The following is a 17,473-nucleotide window of genomic DNA, read 5'->3' as shown; positions in this document are numbered from 1 at the left end:
GAGTGTGGGGCACAAGCACCAGTGGAAATGGCTTCAGTGGCTGGAGGCTGCTCCTACCATACTGTGGGTCCTGGCCGGGAGCGCAAAGCATGCGGAGCCTGCATGGCAGGCACATTGCCACATGTAGCCCCTTGGAGGTACCCAGGCATGGTGGCCCTGAGTCTGAGGTCCCGGTGCAGGGAGCACGGTAGAGGCAGTCTCTGCTGATTCAGCAGCGGCCTCAGATTAGGAGGCCACTGAGGCTGCGGTGGTGCCTGAGGAGGAGCAGAAGCTGTGTGCAGCACCACCAAGTGCCCATGCTGCTTTTCAAACATGGCGCTGCTGGCTCAGACCTGAGGAGCCTCTAGTGGTCACCTGGCAGAGCTGGTGCACCCTTGACCTGCTTGTGGCCCTGATTTGATTCCGGCCCTCGGTCCTCAGACTCCCGACCCACACCCCGAATCCCAGCCTACAGCTTCTCCCACCAGCTCACGTGTGTGGCCGACCTGCGTTCCCACACTCCACGATCACCCCCTGTAAACCCTGCCCCCCACTCTACCATTCCTTCCCACCCTCGGGGACCCAGACCCTTGCCTCTCCCCTCCCAGTCCAGTCCTGCCTGCACCTCCCCCATGCCCCACAGTCTGTCCTGGCTCTGCCACAAATTCACCCCAAGGGTGGTGTTTGGAGGTGGGTGTCCACCCGGGGATCCCACCCTCATCCCTAGTGGCCAGTGTCCCAGGTAAAGGGGAGCTGCAGGGATGGGAAGGAGGGGGCACCACAGAGCCCCTGGCCTGGAGCAGTGGGAGCCACACAGCCTTGCATCTGCACTGTTCCTCTCCCTGGTGGGAACCTGGTGGCTTTAGTCAGAGGTGGGGAGCAGCACCCCACACCTGCCTTCTTAGGTCTTTTCCTTTTTGATGGGGAGGGAGGTGTAGGATACAGAAGATAGGCCCCCCTTGCTGTGTGAGCCCTTGTCTTCTGTGCTCAGTCACACTTTCACCAGAGGACATTCCCAGAAGGGCCCAGTAGACAGGTGAGGGCACTGGGGTCAGATAGAATGTGGGTATTTGGGAGAAAAACACACCCCATCTGACAGACATACAATCGGCCTGTACCCCCAACCCCAGCTGTCAACAGTTCTGACTGGGTGATCACATTTCCCAGTTCTGCCAGCTTCTGCTAGTACTCCCAGTCCATCTGGTCTCCTTGTCCTCCCCAAGAATCTGTCAAGTCGCCCAGAAGTATGTAGGCTGGAAGTAGGGATTCCATCCATGTATATAGCCTTTAGGACCTCATCAAAGTCCCCAACAACGCCCGCACCCCAGGTCAGACACCTCTCTGGAGGCACCATAACCCCCTGCTTTGTTTTCTGTCCAGGCTCTGAGGAGCCACGTGTCTCGGGACTCCTTCACCCAGAGTCCTAGCCTAGGGTTTTGGTGAATGGGGAGTCAAGGCTGGTTGTTCCCAAGGGCAAGGGTCTGGTCCTGGAGAACCAGGGAGGGAGGGTGGTTTTGCATTATTAGAGCATTGTTCCCCTTGGGTGGTTGCCCCTGGTTCTGACAAGGGAACTCCAGTATTTGAGCTGGTACATTGCCTAGATGAGAAACCAACAAATTCAGGAGAGGCACTGCTCTGAGTCTGTGTGTTTAGGTGTGTATGAGAGACAGAGAGACAGAGACAGAGAGAGAGAGAGAGAGAGAGAGAGAGAGAGAGAGAGAGAGATCATCTTTCTCATTGTACAGTTAGCATGTCTAAAAAGAGCAAAAGCATTTTTTGGGGGGGAGGGTCCAGTTGTAGGGCCTGAACTCTGGGCCTGTGCGCTGTCCCTCAGCTCCTCAGCTCAAGGCTAGCACTCTAGCACTTGAGCCACAGCGCCACTTCTGACTTTTTTGTTTTTGTTTACGTGGTGCTGAGGAATCAAACCCAGGGCCTCGTGCATGCAAGGAAAGTGCTTTACCACTGAGCCACCTTCCTAGCATGAGCAAAAGCATTTTATTTGTGTGCACGTGTGTATTTGTTGTTCTTTTGTCGTTAATGCCCAGTATGAGCCCAGCCACAATTTTTGTTTTCTCTTTCACAGTGTCATGGCTCCTTTAGAGAAGGTTTCATTACATCTTCCTTCCCATCATTTTCTTCCCCTTTCCTGCAGCCCGCAGTAACTGCTGGGCCTGTGTAGGTCTCACCTAGGAGGCCTGTGTGCACCGCAGACCAGCGTGGATACCTGCCCTTCTGTCTTTAGCCAGAAGGCTCATGAGGCTACTGTGACCACAGCCGCACTCTTCCAGTCAGACATTCTCTTCTCATGTGTATAGTTGGAGCTAATTCAAAGTTGAGAATGTGTCTGCCAAACATAATTAGGGAAGGAGATAGGGCGTGTAGGGCAGGGGCTGTGAAGCTAGGAGGGTCTGGGAAGTGATGAACGGTGTGACATGGCAGATGGTTCACCATGACCGAGGATGAGAGGGGAATCTTACCCAGGGCATTGACGGTGTCAATGGGCATCTGAGCAGGGGGCTCCGGGCCCCCAATGTTGCCATGGATTTCCTCCCAGGGCAGTACACTGGTGGGCAGACCTCCCTGGAGTCCTGCAGACTCCAATCTGTGTCCCTCTTGGGCTGTTTCCAGCTGGACAATGGTAGGCAAGTGTGTTCCCCCTGCTAGAGCCTGCTTGGGATCAGGACATGGCAGTTACGTGAGGCTATCTGAATGCCATTTTCTGTAACCTGCTGTAGGCTGTCTGGAAGGAAAAGGGAACTACTGATTTTGGAACCCATTAAGTTTGATTGGGACAAGTGAAATGCCAGCTTTTACAAGGTTTTTTCTTGAAGCTGGCAATTTCTACTAACGCCTGGGATTCTGGGTCAAATTAGATGGACCATTTCAGCCACCAAACAATGACGTTCAAAGCGGCACAGGCAGAGTTCCCAAGCCAGATGGTTTCCTACTACGAATGACGTGCCTTGACTGCCTTTCTCTGGAAGCTGTTGACTCTCCTCCGGCTCTCTCTAGGGTGACCACAACAGTTGAGAATGTCTTGGGGAGCAGATATTGTGACCTCGCCATCCACAGCCTGCCAGCTGTGAGCAGAGACAATTCCCAGCACCTGCACTGGAATCTGAGAGATTCAGAGACCCGGGATGCCTCAAGGATCCTTTCTCTGCAACATGAAACTTGGGGCCAGATATAGTGAACCATCCTGTCTGTCCCAGGGAGTGGAGAGAAGGCCCCATGAGCCTGGTGTTCACCTCACAGCAACCTTGTTCACACCTGAGTGGGGAATGGAGTGCCACAGAGCTGGTCAGTGGCTGGACAGAGGTTTTTGAGAAGATAGGCTTCCCAGAGGCCCTGGAATCCAGTGAGTACACAATGTCTCACATCCTTGCAACCAAAACAGTTAAGTGCGGTGGGTCCAGGAGGGTGGGAAGAGGGAGGAGGGAGAACTGTTGGAGAGCTACATAAGGCTTTGCCGCCACCCAGGATGCTTACCTGAATTAGATGGGACTTTTCGGTAGTATTGCCATAGACAGATGCTCATGTATTTATCCAATAAACCATTACAGTGTGTGTCAAGCCTGGGGAAGGGGGAGGGTCATACACGATGCAAAGTTCCAGTGCTGGTTCCAGAGCACATGAAGAAATCTTGGTTTGAGCTGGATACCATTGCTTCACTCCTATCATCCTAGCTACTTAGGAGGCTGAGATGGGAGGATTGAGGCTTAAGGCCCATGCAGGAAAGCCTATAAGACTCTTATCTACAACTAACTACCAAAAAGAAAATGCCAGAAGTGGATGAGTGGCTCAAGCCATAGACTGTTGGCCTTGAATAAAAAGGCTCAGAGACAGCACGTAGGCTCTGATTTTAAGGCCTAGGAGTGACACAAAGAGAGGAAAGAGAAAGAGAGGAGGGAAGGATGGAGGGAGAAAAGGAGGAAAGGAAGGAAGAAGGGATCATGCAGGCCTTGGTTTGGAGTTCCTGGATCAAGGGAGCCAACCATTCACCATCTCTGTGGGGACTGTTTCAGAGCCTAAAGCCAATATGTAGGACCAAGCCACTGTCCCCTCAGCAACTTCATGACATTCAGGATCTGAGTGGTCGCCGACTGCAGAGGGAAACAGCCTGGGGTAGACCCTACGGCTCAGGGTGGGTCATGGAGTTTCAATGTCCCCTGGCTCACCGAGTTTATTTTCTGGTCAGATAAGAAGAAATTGTCCAAAAGCTAGGGAGGATAGGGAGAGGGAGTGTCCAGAGGGGGTTGGCAAGGGATAAGCAGGAAGATGAAGAGGGAGGATGATCCCAGATCAGGTGTGTCAGGCCATTGAAGCCATGACCTCACCTGACAACCTAGACCATCAGTGATAGAGCCTTTGACCCAGACACATGGCCATTAAAATTCCTGGCACTCTGGGTTCACCATTGACAACCTCGCTGTCGTCCACTGCAGGATGCCTGTGCAGTACATCCTTGGGTACTGGAACTTTTGCTGGCTCAATCTGAAGATGACACCCCCAGTGTTCATTCCTCGAGTAGAGACAGAGGTAAGACAGCCTGGGAATGATGGCAGGAGTCAGATCCGTGTTGCTCCCAGACTTCCTCTAGGGGACTCTAGGACCCCGTGACTGCCATTCTCAGAGGTAGAGGTGGGTCTCCTTGCTGGCTCAGCCTTTAGTCTAGATGGCAGATGTGGGATTTAGAGAGGGCAGACTGAAGGTCAAGGCTGGTGAGAAAACCAGAGGCACTGGGCTCTGAGCAGGGTTGTTTCTTTGAGGATACAAAAACACAGGAATATTACTGAGATGGATCAGCCCTTTTCTCCTTCCCAAGAGAGAGGGACCGAGAGCCTTCCAGTCTGCATCCCTTGGCTGAGAAATTCACTCATTCTCATATCCTTTGGTTGTATAACTAGATCTCACCTGACTGCCCAGTGTCAAGGCAGGACAGTGAGAGATCTTGAGTCCTTGATGAGATCACGGGATTCCCAGTATGAGATTGTACTTGAATGTCCTGACTTGGTGCATGGTCAGTCCCATCTAAGACTGCCATGACCTAGGACATAGAATCTAGAGACTCAGAGCAGGATGGGGTCTATTCTGTTATGCTTGAGTATTATGTGTGAGCTTTGAGCTCCCGTGTGCTCACCTGCATCCCTTTTTTGGGTGGGTCTATGCTAGAAAAAGCTTAAAACTAGGGCCTGGGTCCCATCCCTTTTTTCATGCTCAAAGTTAGCACACTACCATTTGAGCCATAGCTCAACTTGAAATGTTTTTGGGTGTTTAATTGGAGATAAGAGTTCTCAATGACTTTGTTGCCAAGAGTGGCATTCAATTGCAGTCGTCAGATCTCAGTTTCCTGAGGGGATAGTATGACAGGCATGGAAAAGCACCTTTGGCCAGGTGCCAATGGCTCATGGCTGTCATCCTAAGTACTCAGGAGCTGAATCTTAGGATCAGGTTTCAAAACCAGCTTGGGCAGGAAAGACCCTCAGACTCTTCTCTTCAATAAAGCACCAGGAAACTGGAAGTGGTGCTGTGCCTCAAGTAGTACAGTGCTGGACTTGAACTGAAGAACTCAGGGATAGCACCCAGGCCCAGAGTTCAAGCCCCACAACCAACAAAAAGAAAGAAAGTAAAACATCTTTGGCTGCAAAGGACGGTGGAGGTGTGTTTGTGTGTATGTGTGTGTGTGGGGGGGGGGTGGTAGATATTTAACGCCTGCTCAGTCATCATTTTAGATGGATTGTCCCAAACTCTTAGTTCACAGCAGCGGATTCTTCACTACAGGTGAAGCTCTGGGTTGGATGTCGACAATCGCACCTCAGTCTCCTCATGGGACAGTTGTGAGGAAATAAGGGACTAATACAGAGGGATCTTTGGAGCAGTGCCAGGCACAGAGGGAGCAGGTGTCAGATACAGTTCTCAACAATTCTGTGATTATATGACAGGAAGTTACCAGAAAGGGCTCAGATGGGGTCTGTTATTAATAGTGCAACAGGTGTGGGAATATGAAACAAAACATGTCTGTCTTTCATCATTACCCTATTCCCATGAGGAAGGGGATCCTTCACTGTATATAGTCTTGCAGCTCGGGAAAATGAGTCATGGTGAAGCCAGGTGAACTACTCATGACCCCCAGCTGACAGGAAGCTCGGCCTGATTTCTCTGCCATGCTTCCTAGGACAGTGGGTGTTATTCAGTCCACTTCTTGTGGTGGGAAGTCCACTTCTTGTCATTTGTGGGGTTTGAATTCTGGATCTGGATACTGTCCCTGAGCTCCTCAGATCAAGGCTAGCACTCTACCACATGATCCACCACATCACTTCCGGTTTTCTGTTGGTTCTTTGAGGATAAGAGTCTCACATATCTTCCTGCCAGGGCCAGCTATGAGCCATGATCTTCACATCTCAGCCTCCTGTGTAGTTAGGATTATAGGCCTGAGCCATGGGCACCTGGCTTAAGTGTAATTCTGGTCTTCTCTCTCTCTCTCTCTCCCTCTCCCTCTCCCTCTCTCTTCCCCCCCTCGCTCTCCCTCTCCTTCTCTTTCTCTCTCCCTCTCTCTTTCTCTCTCTCAGGAACTGGTTGAATTGGTGCTGGAGGAGGTAGCCCAGCATCCCCATGTGGCTGGAACCCTAGGTGGCCCTCTCATTCTGGAGGTGGGCTGTGGGTCAGGAGTTGTTTTGCTCAGCCTGTTGAAGCAGCTTCATGAGGTAAGCCCCTCTGTGCCCTGGCTAGACTGTGACGGTTATTCATTGTCCATCCCATGAGTCCTTCCCAACATCCCTCTGCTACACCATTGAAGGAAAGTGGATGAGAAGGTGTCGCCTTTTCCCCCTGCCCAGCACAATCCTGGGCCTCTGACCTATACCCCCACCTATCTGACAAGACCCTGGCTATAAGACAATAAAAACACTCTGTGTGTACTACCCTTTGCTGGGGAGTGTCATTTTGGTTAGGGGGGTGGGGTTCAGAGGAAAGACTCCAGACCTGACACCTTCCAGGGGACATTTGTTCTTGTGACAGAGCCAAGTCATTGCTGTGGATAAGAACGAAGCCTCCATCAGACTGACCCAGAACAATGCTCAAAGATAGGTAGGCTGTTGAAGTATCAAACTCACTCATGTCTGCTTCCTACTCCCAACAAGGAGGTGTAGTGTGGGTGGCCCGGCCCTGGGCCTAAGGGATTATGAATGGATGGTGGCAGTCAGGAGCTCATGGCTCCCACCCATCATCCTGGCTCTTTGGGAGGCTGAGGTCTGATGATTGTGACTCAGCGCAGCCCGGGCAGAAAAGTCCAGGAGATTCTTATCTCCCATAAACCACCTCCCTCCCCAAACCCACACATAAGCCAGATGTGCTGTGGCTCAAGTGGTAGAGCCTCAGCCTTGAACAAAAGAAGCTCAGGGATAACACCCAGGCCTTGAATCCAAGTCCTAGGACTAACACAATCATAAAATAAATGAACAATGTACACATTTTATCTGACTACCAAGAAAGATGGATACAGTCTTCTGCTGGTACTTGTAGCCAAAGGTAAGGGGCTGCCCTAGATGTTCCCCTAAACCTCTCCTTCTCTCCTTTATCTGTCCAGGCTTAGGCTGCAGGACAGAATTCGGATCATCCCCCTGGATGTGACCTTTGGTACCCTCCCCTCCCCCACCTTCCTTGGGGTTAGGATCCTGGATGCACTCCCTGCTGGGACGATGAGGCACCGCAGAGATGAGGGTAGGTATCCTGGACACTTTTACACACACACACACACACACACATACGAACACACAAACACCCCTAAGCCAACTCAGACTAGCCTTTTCCAAAGACACTTTATCTCCTTGGATTAACTGACCTAGGAGAGAATTTTGATCCCCTGTAATGATTATTTTAAATTGGGCTTGCTAGTTAACAGGAGATAAACAGGAGCAAAAAAAAAAAAAAAAAGCCTTTGGTGCCCATCACCTCAGGCTCAGGCTCATGCCTGTCATCCTGGCTACTCCGGAGGCTGAGATCTGAGGATCACAGCTTGAAGCCAGCCATAAGCTGGAAAGTCTGTGAGACTCTACTCTCCATGGAACCACCAAAAAGCTAGAAGTGGAGCTGTGGCTCAAGTGGTAGAGCACCAGCCTTGAACAATAAAACTCAGAAAGACAGCTCCCAGATCCTCAGTTCAAGCCCACACAAAGAAATGGCCCCATCTTGTTGCCCACAGATTGCCTGGGCCTCGAGTCCCCTCTCATGGAGTGTGATACAACACCTGTCCCTGGGTCGTGTATCAGGGCCTTCAGAAATCCAGTGATGGAATCCAGGCCTTTCCCTTTGTGCACTGTCAACCCACATTGGCTGGAAGGCAGAGCCTTACAAGGCTGGAAGACTGCAGAGTGGAGAGGCTCCAGCTCTGCCAAGGTGATCGGAATGGTCTTCTTGGAGGCAGCACTTGAAAAGGGGGTCTTGCTTAAGATTGAGGATCTGACAGGAAGCACAGAGAGCAAAGGTGCTGAATATGATGGACAACACATCAGAGCATGTTCATTTCCAGCCAGGTCTGCTGGTGAGAGACTCAGTATAGATGTGCGACTTGGTATAGATGTGCGAGACTGTCCCGAGACAGGTCTGAGGGGTCATAGAAGAACAGCTATCCAGGGCTGGAATTGTGTCTTAGAGGTAAAGGGCTCATCAAGCTCGCAGGAAAGCACAGGTTGGATTCCTAGGTCCTGCATACACAGAAAAAGCTGGAAGTGGCACTGTGGCTCAGGTGAAAGAGCCCTCCCCTGGAGACAAAGAAAGTCGGGGACAGCGTCGGGGTCCCAATGTCAGGCCCCAGGGCTGTCACCACAAAACAGTTCTCCCAGGGACCTTGGTGACAGGTGGATGGCTCTGCCCTGAAGCTCTCAGTAGATCCATCCGTGCTTTGTGTCTCCTTTGACAGAGGGGAGCTGGACACTCCTTTTGCCCTGGGCACCCGTGGATCCAGTTATCAGCAACCCTCCCAACGTCTTCCACCAGGACATGGAGCAGCTGGACCCAGAAATCCTCAGGTATCGGTTGGGTGGGGCAGGAGGATATAGGGCAGGCCCCAGAACTCCTTGTGGGTCTCATCTGCCCTGGAAGACCAGGCAATCAGGAGGAGGCAGATGGGAGCTTAGAGAGGGCTAGTGATGTGGAGGGGGCCCTTTAATCCCCATGGCCCCACTCAGATTCTGAGCCTCCCTTTGCTGTCACTGAGGGAGGTAGAGGGGTGTCTACGTGTTAGCTTCTAGAGGAGGACTAGGTGGAAATTCTGAAGGACTAGACACCTTAAGCCAGTCGCTCACCCCTCTCATCCCACACCTGTCATCCTGGCCACTCGGGAGGCTGAGATCCAGAGGATCTCATTTCCCAGCCCAGGCAGGAAAGTCCCACCAGAGCCTCATCTCCAATCTCCAACCGGAAGTGGCACTGTGGCTCAAGTGGTAGAGCACTGGCCTTGAAGAAAAATCGACATCAGGGACAGTACCCAAGCCCTGAGTTCAAGCCCCTCAACAAAAAAAGAAGAAAAATAAAACAAAAAAGAAAAAAAAAAAAACAGGAAAGAAAGAAAGGCATCCCTTCCTTGCTTGCAAGAGATTTTGAAGCAGTATGGTTGCTATGGTTGGGAGACCAGATGCTGGCCTCCCCGGGTTTGCCCCAGTATGAAGCCGTAACAGGGTGGGTGATGCCTTACCAAGAACTCCAGAGGTCGTGGCCTGTGGTAGGCAGGGAGTGGGAGCAAGGGTGGGATGGCAGTGTCAATTATATGCTCTCCACTCATGGAAGAATGGTTTTGGATGCTGGTGACAAAGTCTGAAGTGTAGGGTTACATGTGGTTTGTGTCTTGATGAGTTGGGTTTTCCCTTGGTATTAGAAGGTGGCTGAAGCCAATTGTTGCCGGTGACTCACAACAGTCATCCTAGCTACTCAGGAGGCTGAGATCTGAGGATCATGGTTCAAAGCCAGCTTGGGCAGGAAAATCTGTGAGACTTTATCTCCAGTGAACAACTAGAAAGCCTGAAGTGGTACTGTGGCTTCAGTCGTAGAGCGCCCACCTTCAGCTCAAGAGCTAAGGGATTGCGTGCAGGCCCAGAGTTCAAACCCCATGACTGAAAACCAAAAATAAAGTAGCTGAGTTTTCTGCATAGTTGTATGTACATTTAGGAAATGCCAAGATATGTTATGAGCCATTCCAGATGTATGAGATGTCCTGAGCTTTGTCTACACTTGGTCTGAGAATGGTAGTGCCATCTTCTTGGGTGTGGGATGTTCAGGGTGCTCAGGGACTGCTGAGGCCTTGGGCTACCGTGTGTGTGTGTGTGTGTGTGTGTGTGTGTGTGTGTGTGTCCTTCGTCTCTCTCTGTCTCCTTCCTGGGTGCCTGTCTGCCTCTTTCTGACCTTGGATGGTGCTCCTCCTCCACACTGACCTTGCCCTTTAGCCCCCTGTCAGGGTCTACAATGAGTCCTAAATTGCCAGAGGCCTGCATTCCAGTTTTTCTATGGGGCCCAAGTCCGGCCTGTCCAAATCTTTGGGCGCCTCCAGGGGATTCTCGATTCTGGGTCAGCATGGCCAGCTAGCATAGGGTCTCCCCTGCCTCTGGGGGGCCTCAGTCATGCGATGTCCTGTCCTTTTCCTTAGCTAGGTCTCTGGCTGCATGTCCCTCCCTGCACGCTGGCAGTGGAGTGGGGGATGGAAGTTTTCTGGTGGCTCTGGCAAACTCGAGCTTGATAGCTGACCGAAGGCCGCTCAAGCAAGGAGGATCCGGAGCTACATGTGTGGTGAGGCCAAGGTGGCTTGGAAATATCCATCAGTGTCTAGGAAATGTCAACATACCTTGTTGCAGGAAAGTCTATCTCACCCCCCCCCCCACCCATGCTTGGCCGCTCAGGCCCTTCTAGACAATTTGGATGCCCAGAATACAGATGCACACACTTTAGATTCTAAGTCCAGGCAACTGGGAGATGAGAGACCAGTATGGCCAATACCTCAATGTTCTGGGGCATTAGCCTTGACCTGGCTATGCTCCCCTTGTTGTACGTTCACTTCTTAATCCAGTGCTGGCCCTACACCGGCCACTTGTGCCAGTGCTGTGAAAGTGGCAGGAGTGGAAGTGAGATCCAGGGTGACCAAAATCTGGATTTATGGCCTAATTGGGGGTGGAGTGGGGGCAAAGGGTATCTTAAAAAAATCTTAGAGCTGGAACTCAGGGCCTAGGCACTGTCCCTGAGCTTCCATTGCTCAAAGCTAACACTCTACCGCTTGAACCACAGCTCACCTTTCATCTTTTTTAGTAGTTTAGTGGAGAGATGAGTCTCACGGACTTTCCTGCCTGGGCTGGCTTCTTATGTAGCTAGGATTGCTGGTATAAGCCATTGGGATCTGCTAAGGATGTTTTTGTGTGTGCTTTGTGTGTGTGTGTGTGTGTGTGTGTGTGTGTGTGTGTGTGTGTGTGTGTGTTTGCGTTTATGAATTTACTGGGGCTTGAACTCAGAGCCTAGGTGGTATTCTTTAGCTTGGTTACATAAGATTGGTGCTCTACCACTTGAACTACAGTACACTTCAGCTCCCAGAAGCCCTGACTATGTGGAGAACATAAAGCTCAAACCTGATCATATTTCTTTGTCCTCAGGGAAGGGTATGATCCCTCTGAAGCCTGGAGGAGTAGGGGTGGAGTAGGAGGGGTAACTGTAGATGGGTGCTAGGCTGGTAGAGAGGTACTCTGGTTTTAGCCAAGAAGGATAGTGATAGCTCAAGCTCTCATATTCCTAGCTACTCAGGAGGCTGAGATCTGGGCAAGGAGGGGCAGAAGCTGCAAGATGGCAGGGTAGGTAATGCCCACTCATCTAGGGATCACAAGACTGCAAATCTGTCAGGCACACCTTGGGTGGGTGTTGAGTTGGGCTCATGAAAGACTTGTGTGCTCACAAATCCACAGCTGGCTGGCTGCTGCTTCTAGCAGCACGTGGAGTCCCAGGGCTCAGAGCCCTTCTTTCCTCACCAGTGCTTGGGGGCAAATGAAGGTCTGCAATCATGGGCCAACTACAAAGGTGCATCCGTAGTGTTCTTTCCCTAGGTTCTGTGGCCCCATGCACGGATGGAGGGGCAGGTTCCCTGGAACTTACTGCCATGGCCCAGACCCCTCAGCCCAAGAAGGACTTAGGGAGAAACCACATGATCTAGCTTGAGAGTTTACTATGACTATGCCTCAGGACTGCCCCCAGTTCTGGCTCAGCTCATCATTACCACCTTCCTGTGTGTGTGGGTGCATCTTGGTACTAGGGCTTGAACTCAGGTCCTGGGCTCTGTCCCTCAGTTTTTTTCATTCAAGGCTAGCACTTTACCACTTGAGTCCCAGAAGAAAATGTCTCACCAGGTTCACTTTTTTTTGCCAGTCTTGGGGCTTGAACTCAGGGTCTGGGCTTGCTTCTGAGCTTCTTTTGCTCAAGGCTAGCCACAGTGCCACTTTTGGCTTTCTCTGTTTCTATGGTACTGAGGAATAGAACCCAAGGCTTTGTGTGTGCTAGGTAAGCACTCTAACGCTAAGCCACATTCCCAGCCCAAGGCTGAATTGTAACAGGAGTTATGAGGGTGGGAGTTATTGGCTTACCCCATTCAGCATAGAAATTGCTGACTATGTCATATCTTTGCCGAGATTTGGGACCAGTCTGTGACTCGGCAATGAGGAATGATGAAAGAGTGAGAGCCACCAGGCCCCAGAGGTCTAGGCTCACATACTACGGAGGGATAGAGAATATGGATCCAGAACCTTCGACCACTCCTACAGCCTAGGAACTCTGAGGGCTTGTCCCAGCTTGCCCAGCTTGGGTGGGCCGAGCATGGACAACCTGCTGAATGCCCATCATTCATATATCATCCATCCATAAACAGAGACATGGAGTTACTGCTGCCTTTTTTTTTTTTTGGAGGGGGGGGGGCAGGTCTGGGGTTGAACTATGAACCTAGGCCCTGTCCCTGAGCTCCTTTTGCTCAAGGGCAGTACTCTGCAACTTGAGTCACGATCCCACTCATATTTTTTTTTTGTTTTTGTTTTTGTTTTTTTCCTGTGATCTCTTAGAAATAAATGTCACCTACTTTCCTGCCCTGGCTGAATTCAAATTGGCATTCTCTACATCTCAGCCTCCTGAGGAGCTAGGATTACAGGCAGGAGCCGCTGACACCTAGCTTTCTTTTCTTATTCTTTTTTTAACCATGACAATCTGAAATCTTCACCGTGTCATTCCAATGGTTTGCATTTGAAGTAAACTACCCTGGAGTTTGATTGCTAGGACTGTCACCCACAAATGGAGGGAGATCCTGACAAACTCATTCCTATTTGTGTGAATGTTAATGAAATATTAGAAAAATAATAATTAAATTTGCAGTTAATTCATGATTCTATTTTAGAATGCCACACAAATATTATTGGATTTATATCTTCCATTCTAGCACTATGGTATGATTTCCCTAATTGAAGGATATTGACTAATTTTTAATTAATGCTTGTATAAGTATCCAACCATGATACTTCATTAAATGGTGGCATAATGTAATAACTAATAATTGGTAATTATATATATATAATTTAATATCCTCACATTCCCTCTCTTTCAGTATATATATATATATATATATATATATATATATATATATATATATATACACACACACACACATATACATATACATATCTATCAATGTATATATTGGGCACTACTGTGGCTTGATCAATGGTCTTCAGAACTTCCTGGCAGCTCAGTTTTCTGGAGGCTGGTGTGCTAAGACTGTGACCCCCATTTATGGATTGGGCATTGTAGGCCATGAGTTGAAATCCCAGCATGGCCAAAAACTTATTCGTGGAGTATGAAGCCAACTTTGACACATTTTTTTTCCTTCTGCGTGAAAGTCCTGGGTCTCAGTATAATGTATAATCCATATGCAAATATAATCTAGGTGATATGATGCAATAAATGTGTTACATGTGTAACAATACTAAATAAATAAGGGTAGTAAACGTCATACACAGTAAACCCATGTATGTAAATAGATCTCATATGTGAATATTATTTTTTCCAGTGCTGAGGCTTGAATTCAGGCCCTGGGACCTGATCTGAATTTCTTGTTTTAAGGACAATGCCACAGAATTACCCAGACCCTGAGTTCAAATCCCAGGCCTGCCAGAAAAATGGTGCAAATTCCAAGCCAGGGCCTTATTATTTATTTATTTTTTGGCCAAGCATTTAGGTCTTGGCACCTCTGCCACAGCTGACCCTGGGATCCTAGGACCCGAGTTCAAATCTTGGGGCTGGCAAAAAAAAAAAAAATAAGGAGAAGGATAAAACTGAGAAGTTCAAGGAGGTGGTTTTACTATTTTTTTTCCTTTGTGTTGTGACCATCCTGGGTCTAAATGACAAGGCCCAGAAAGTGCACCTTGCATTGCTGATGTTTGGTGGGCTATTAGGGAAGCCATAGCCAAAACTGGCAACTTAGGCCTGGAGGTCAAATCCCAGGACTACCACTAATGAATGGTGGGAGGTTCTAAGAAACCCATTCTGATGATACATCCATAAAAATGGAATGTTATAAAAGTAACAATTAAATTAGTAGTTAGTGTATGATTTTCATATTATAAAATTATACACAATTATACTACATTAACTAATTTTCAATTACTACTTTATTATGTATTCAATCATGATACTTAAAAAAGGAAGGAATAATTTAGTTGCCAATTGTAGTACTATCGTATATGCAATTTCATAATATATAGACATCTCTCTTGTTTTATACATATACATCTATCTGTCTATCTATCTACCAATCTACACATTTATTTGTATATATACTTGTCACTCCTAGGGCTCAGTGTAGAGTGCTCCCCTAGTACATACAAAGCCCTGGTTTCTATTCCTCACTACCACATGCACAGAAAAATTCGGAAGTCGTGCTGTCTGGCATAAAAAAAAAAAAAAAAAGAATGTTCTGAGCACAATGATATAAGGATAGGATTGCAAATACTTCATCAAAGAGCAAGCTGGGAGTCTGGTACTGACAACTGCCATCTAACCTGACTTAGCCAGAAGTAAACCACTGAAACCCAGCTAGCTCCATGGAACCAGATGCTGCTGGCTCATTCACCCCTGTCATCTAAGATACCTGGGGGCTGAGATCTGACACTGGTGGGTTTAAAACCCAGCCCTGGCAGGAAGTCTGCAAAAGTCTGAGCTGTGGCTCAAAGTTTTAGAGCTCTAGCCTTGAGCTAAAGATCTTAGGACAGTAGCCCCAACCCTTGAGTGCAATACCCATGGCTAACTCCCCCCCCCCAAAAACCCCACCCCTCTAAACCATTAGATGTGAACTTGGTGCAGTTTGTGACATATTTCTGAAAGAATGGTGATACTGATGAAAACACCCTAATTCTAATGACAGCTTGTGGGATACAGCTATGTGATGAGACCTTCATGAGGTGTTTTGTGCTGTCTTTCAGGGGGTGCATGCTTTTTTATTTTTAATTTAATTTTATTTTATTTAAGAACATACTGTACAGAGGGGTTACAATTACATGGGCAGGATAATGCATACATTTCTTACAAGCATTGCAGCCTCCTCCTTTGTTTACCCTTCACCTCCCTTCCCAGCCTCCCCCCTCCCTCCCGCCCAGTCATACCCCCACTCCCCCCCACCACACCGACATTGTAAAGCTGGTTTTGACATGACATTTTGTACTTCTCATTGTTGCAACAGGTCCACCTGAATCCTTAAACGACTTGTTTGTCCCCGTCTCCTCCACATGTTATACTGACATCAAATATAGTGAAAGCGGGGGTTACACTGTGGGGGAGGGACATACAAAGCAACAAAGAATTAATCTTATAAATGCGTTAGAAACACATGCATGAAAGAAACAAAAACATTAAAATACATATTTGAGGGTTTGTTTTCCTAACATCACATTATCTGACTTTTTCTGCTTGACTCATACATATACTAGATATTGCAAATAAGGGAAACCATGGGACCTATGTTTCTTTGGGCCTGGCTTACTTCACTTAATATAATTTTTTCCAAGCCTTTCCATTTCCTAACAAATGGGGAAATGTCATTCTTTCTGATGGAGGCATAGAATTCCATTGTGTATATATACCACATTTTCTTGATCCATTCATCTACTGAGGGGCATCTGGGTTGGTTCCATATCTTAGCTATGGTAGATAATGCTGCAATAAACATAGTTGTGCTGGTAGCTTTAGTGTGGTCTTGTTTGTGATCATTTGGGTAAATGCCCAAAAGTGGGATTGCTGGGTCATAGGGGAGTTCTATGTGAAGTCTTTTGAGGAACCTCCATACTGCTTTCCAAAGTGGTTGAACAAGTTTACATTCCCACCAACAGTGAAGTAAGGTTCCTTTCTGTCCACATCCCCTCCAGCATCTGTTGTTGTTAGAGTTCTTGATTTTTGCTGTTCTAACTGGAGTGAGGTGATATCTCAATGTTGTTTTGATTTGCATTTCTTTTATGGCTAGGGATGTTGAACATTTCTTCATGTGTCTATTGGCCATCCTTCTTTCTTCTTCAGAGAAGCTTCTCTTTAAAAGTCTTTCGCCCACTTACTTATTGAGCAGTTGTTTCTTTGAGGGTTTGTTGTTGGGTGGTTTAATTTTTTGAGTTCCAAGTATATTTTAGATATGAGACCCTTGTCCGTTGTATGGCTAGTAAAGATCTTTTCCCAATCCGTGGGCTTTCTATTGATCTTGCTAGCTATATCATTTGCCCTGCAGAAGCTCTGCAACCTTATGCAATCCCATTTGTCCAACCCTTCTTTGATTTGCTGTGTTTCCAGGTCTCTATTCAGAAAATTTCGGCCTGAGCCAAGGAGACAGAGGGTTTCTCCTATTCCATCCTGTAATGTTTTCAGAGTGTCTGCTTTGAGTTCAAGGTCTCTGATCCATTTGGAGTTGATTCTGGTGCAGGGTGATATATAAGGATCTAGCTTTAGTTTTCTACATGTAGTTAACCAGTTTTGCCAGCACCATTTACTGAAGAGGCTGTCTGTCTTCCATTCTATTGTTTTAGCTCCCTTATCGAAGATTAGATGGCTATAGGTCTGTAGGTTCATTTCTGGGTTTTCAATTCTATTCCATTGGTCCTGAGGTCTGTTCTTATTTGGCCTTCAGTTATGAAGGAGAGTTTAGCTGGGTACAGTATTCTTGGTTGATAGTTGTTTGTTTTTAGGGCAAGGCATACATCATTCCAGGCTCTTCTTGCTTTGATTGTCTCTGCTGAGAAATCTGAGGTGATTCTAATTGGTTTCCCTTTATAGGTGATTACCCTTTTCTCCTTGGCAGATTTAAGGATCTTTTCCTTGTTCTGAGTTGATCCTGTGTGGATTATAATGTGGTGGTGGGATGTCCTATTCTGGTCTGGTCTATTTGGGGTTCTAACGGCTTCTTGTATCTGGACAGGCCTATTTTTTTGCATGTTTGGGAAGTTCTCTGCTAGGA

Source organism: Dipodomys spectabilis, unplaced genomic scaffold, assembly GCF_019054845.1.
Source record: "Dipodomys spectabilis isolate Male_0828 unplaced genomic scaffold, ASM1905484v1 ptg000451l, whole genome shotgun sequence".
In the NCBI taxonomy this organism is placed as follows: domain Eukaryota; kingdom Metazoa; phylum Chordata; class Mammalia; order Rodentia; family Heteromyidae; genus Dipodomys; species Dipodomys spectabilis.
This window is presented reverse-complemented; position numbering follows the sequence as displayed.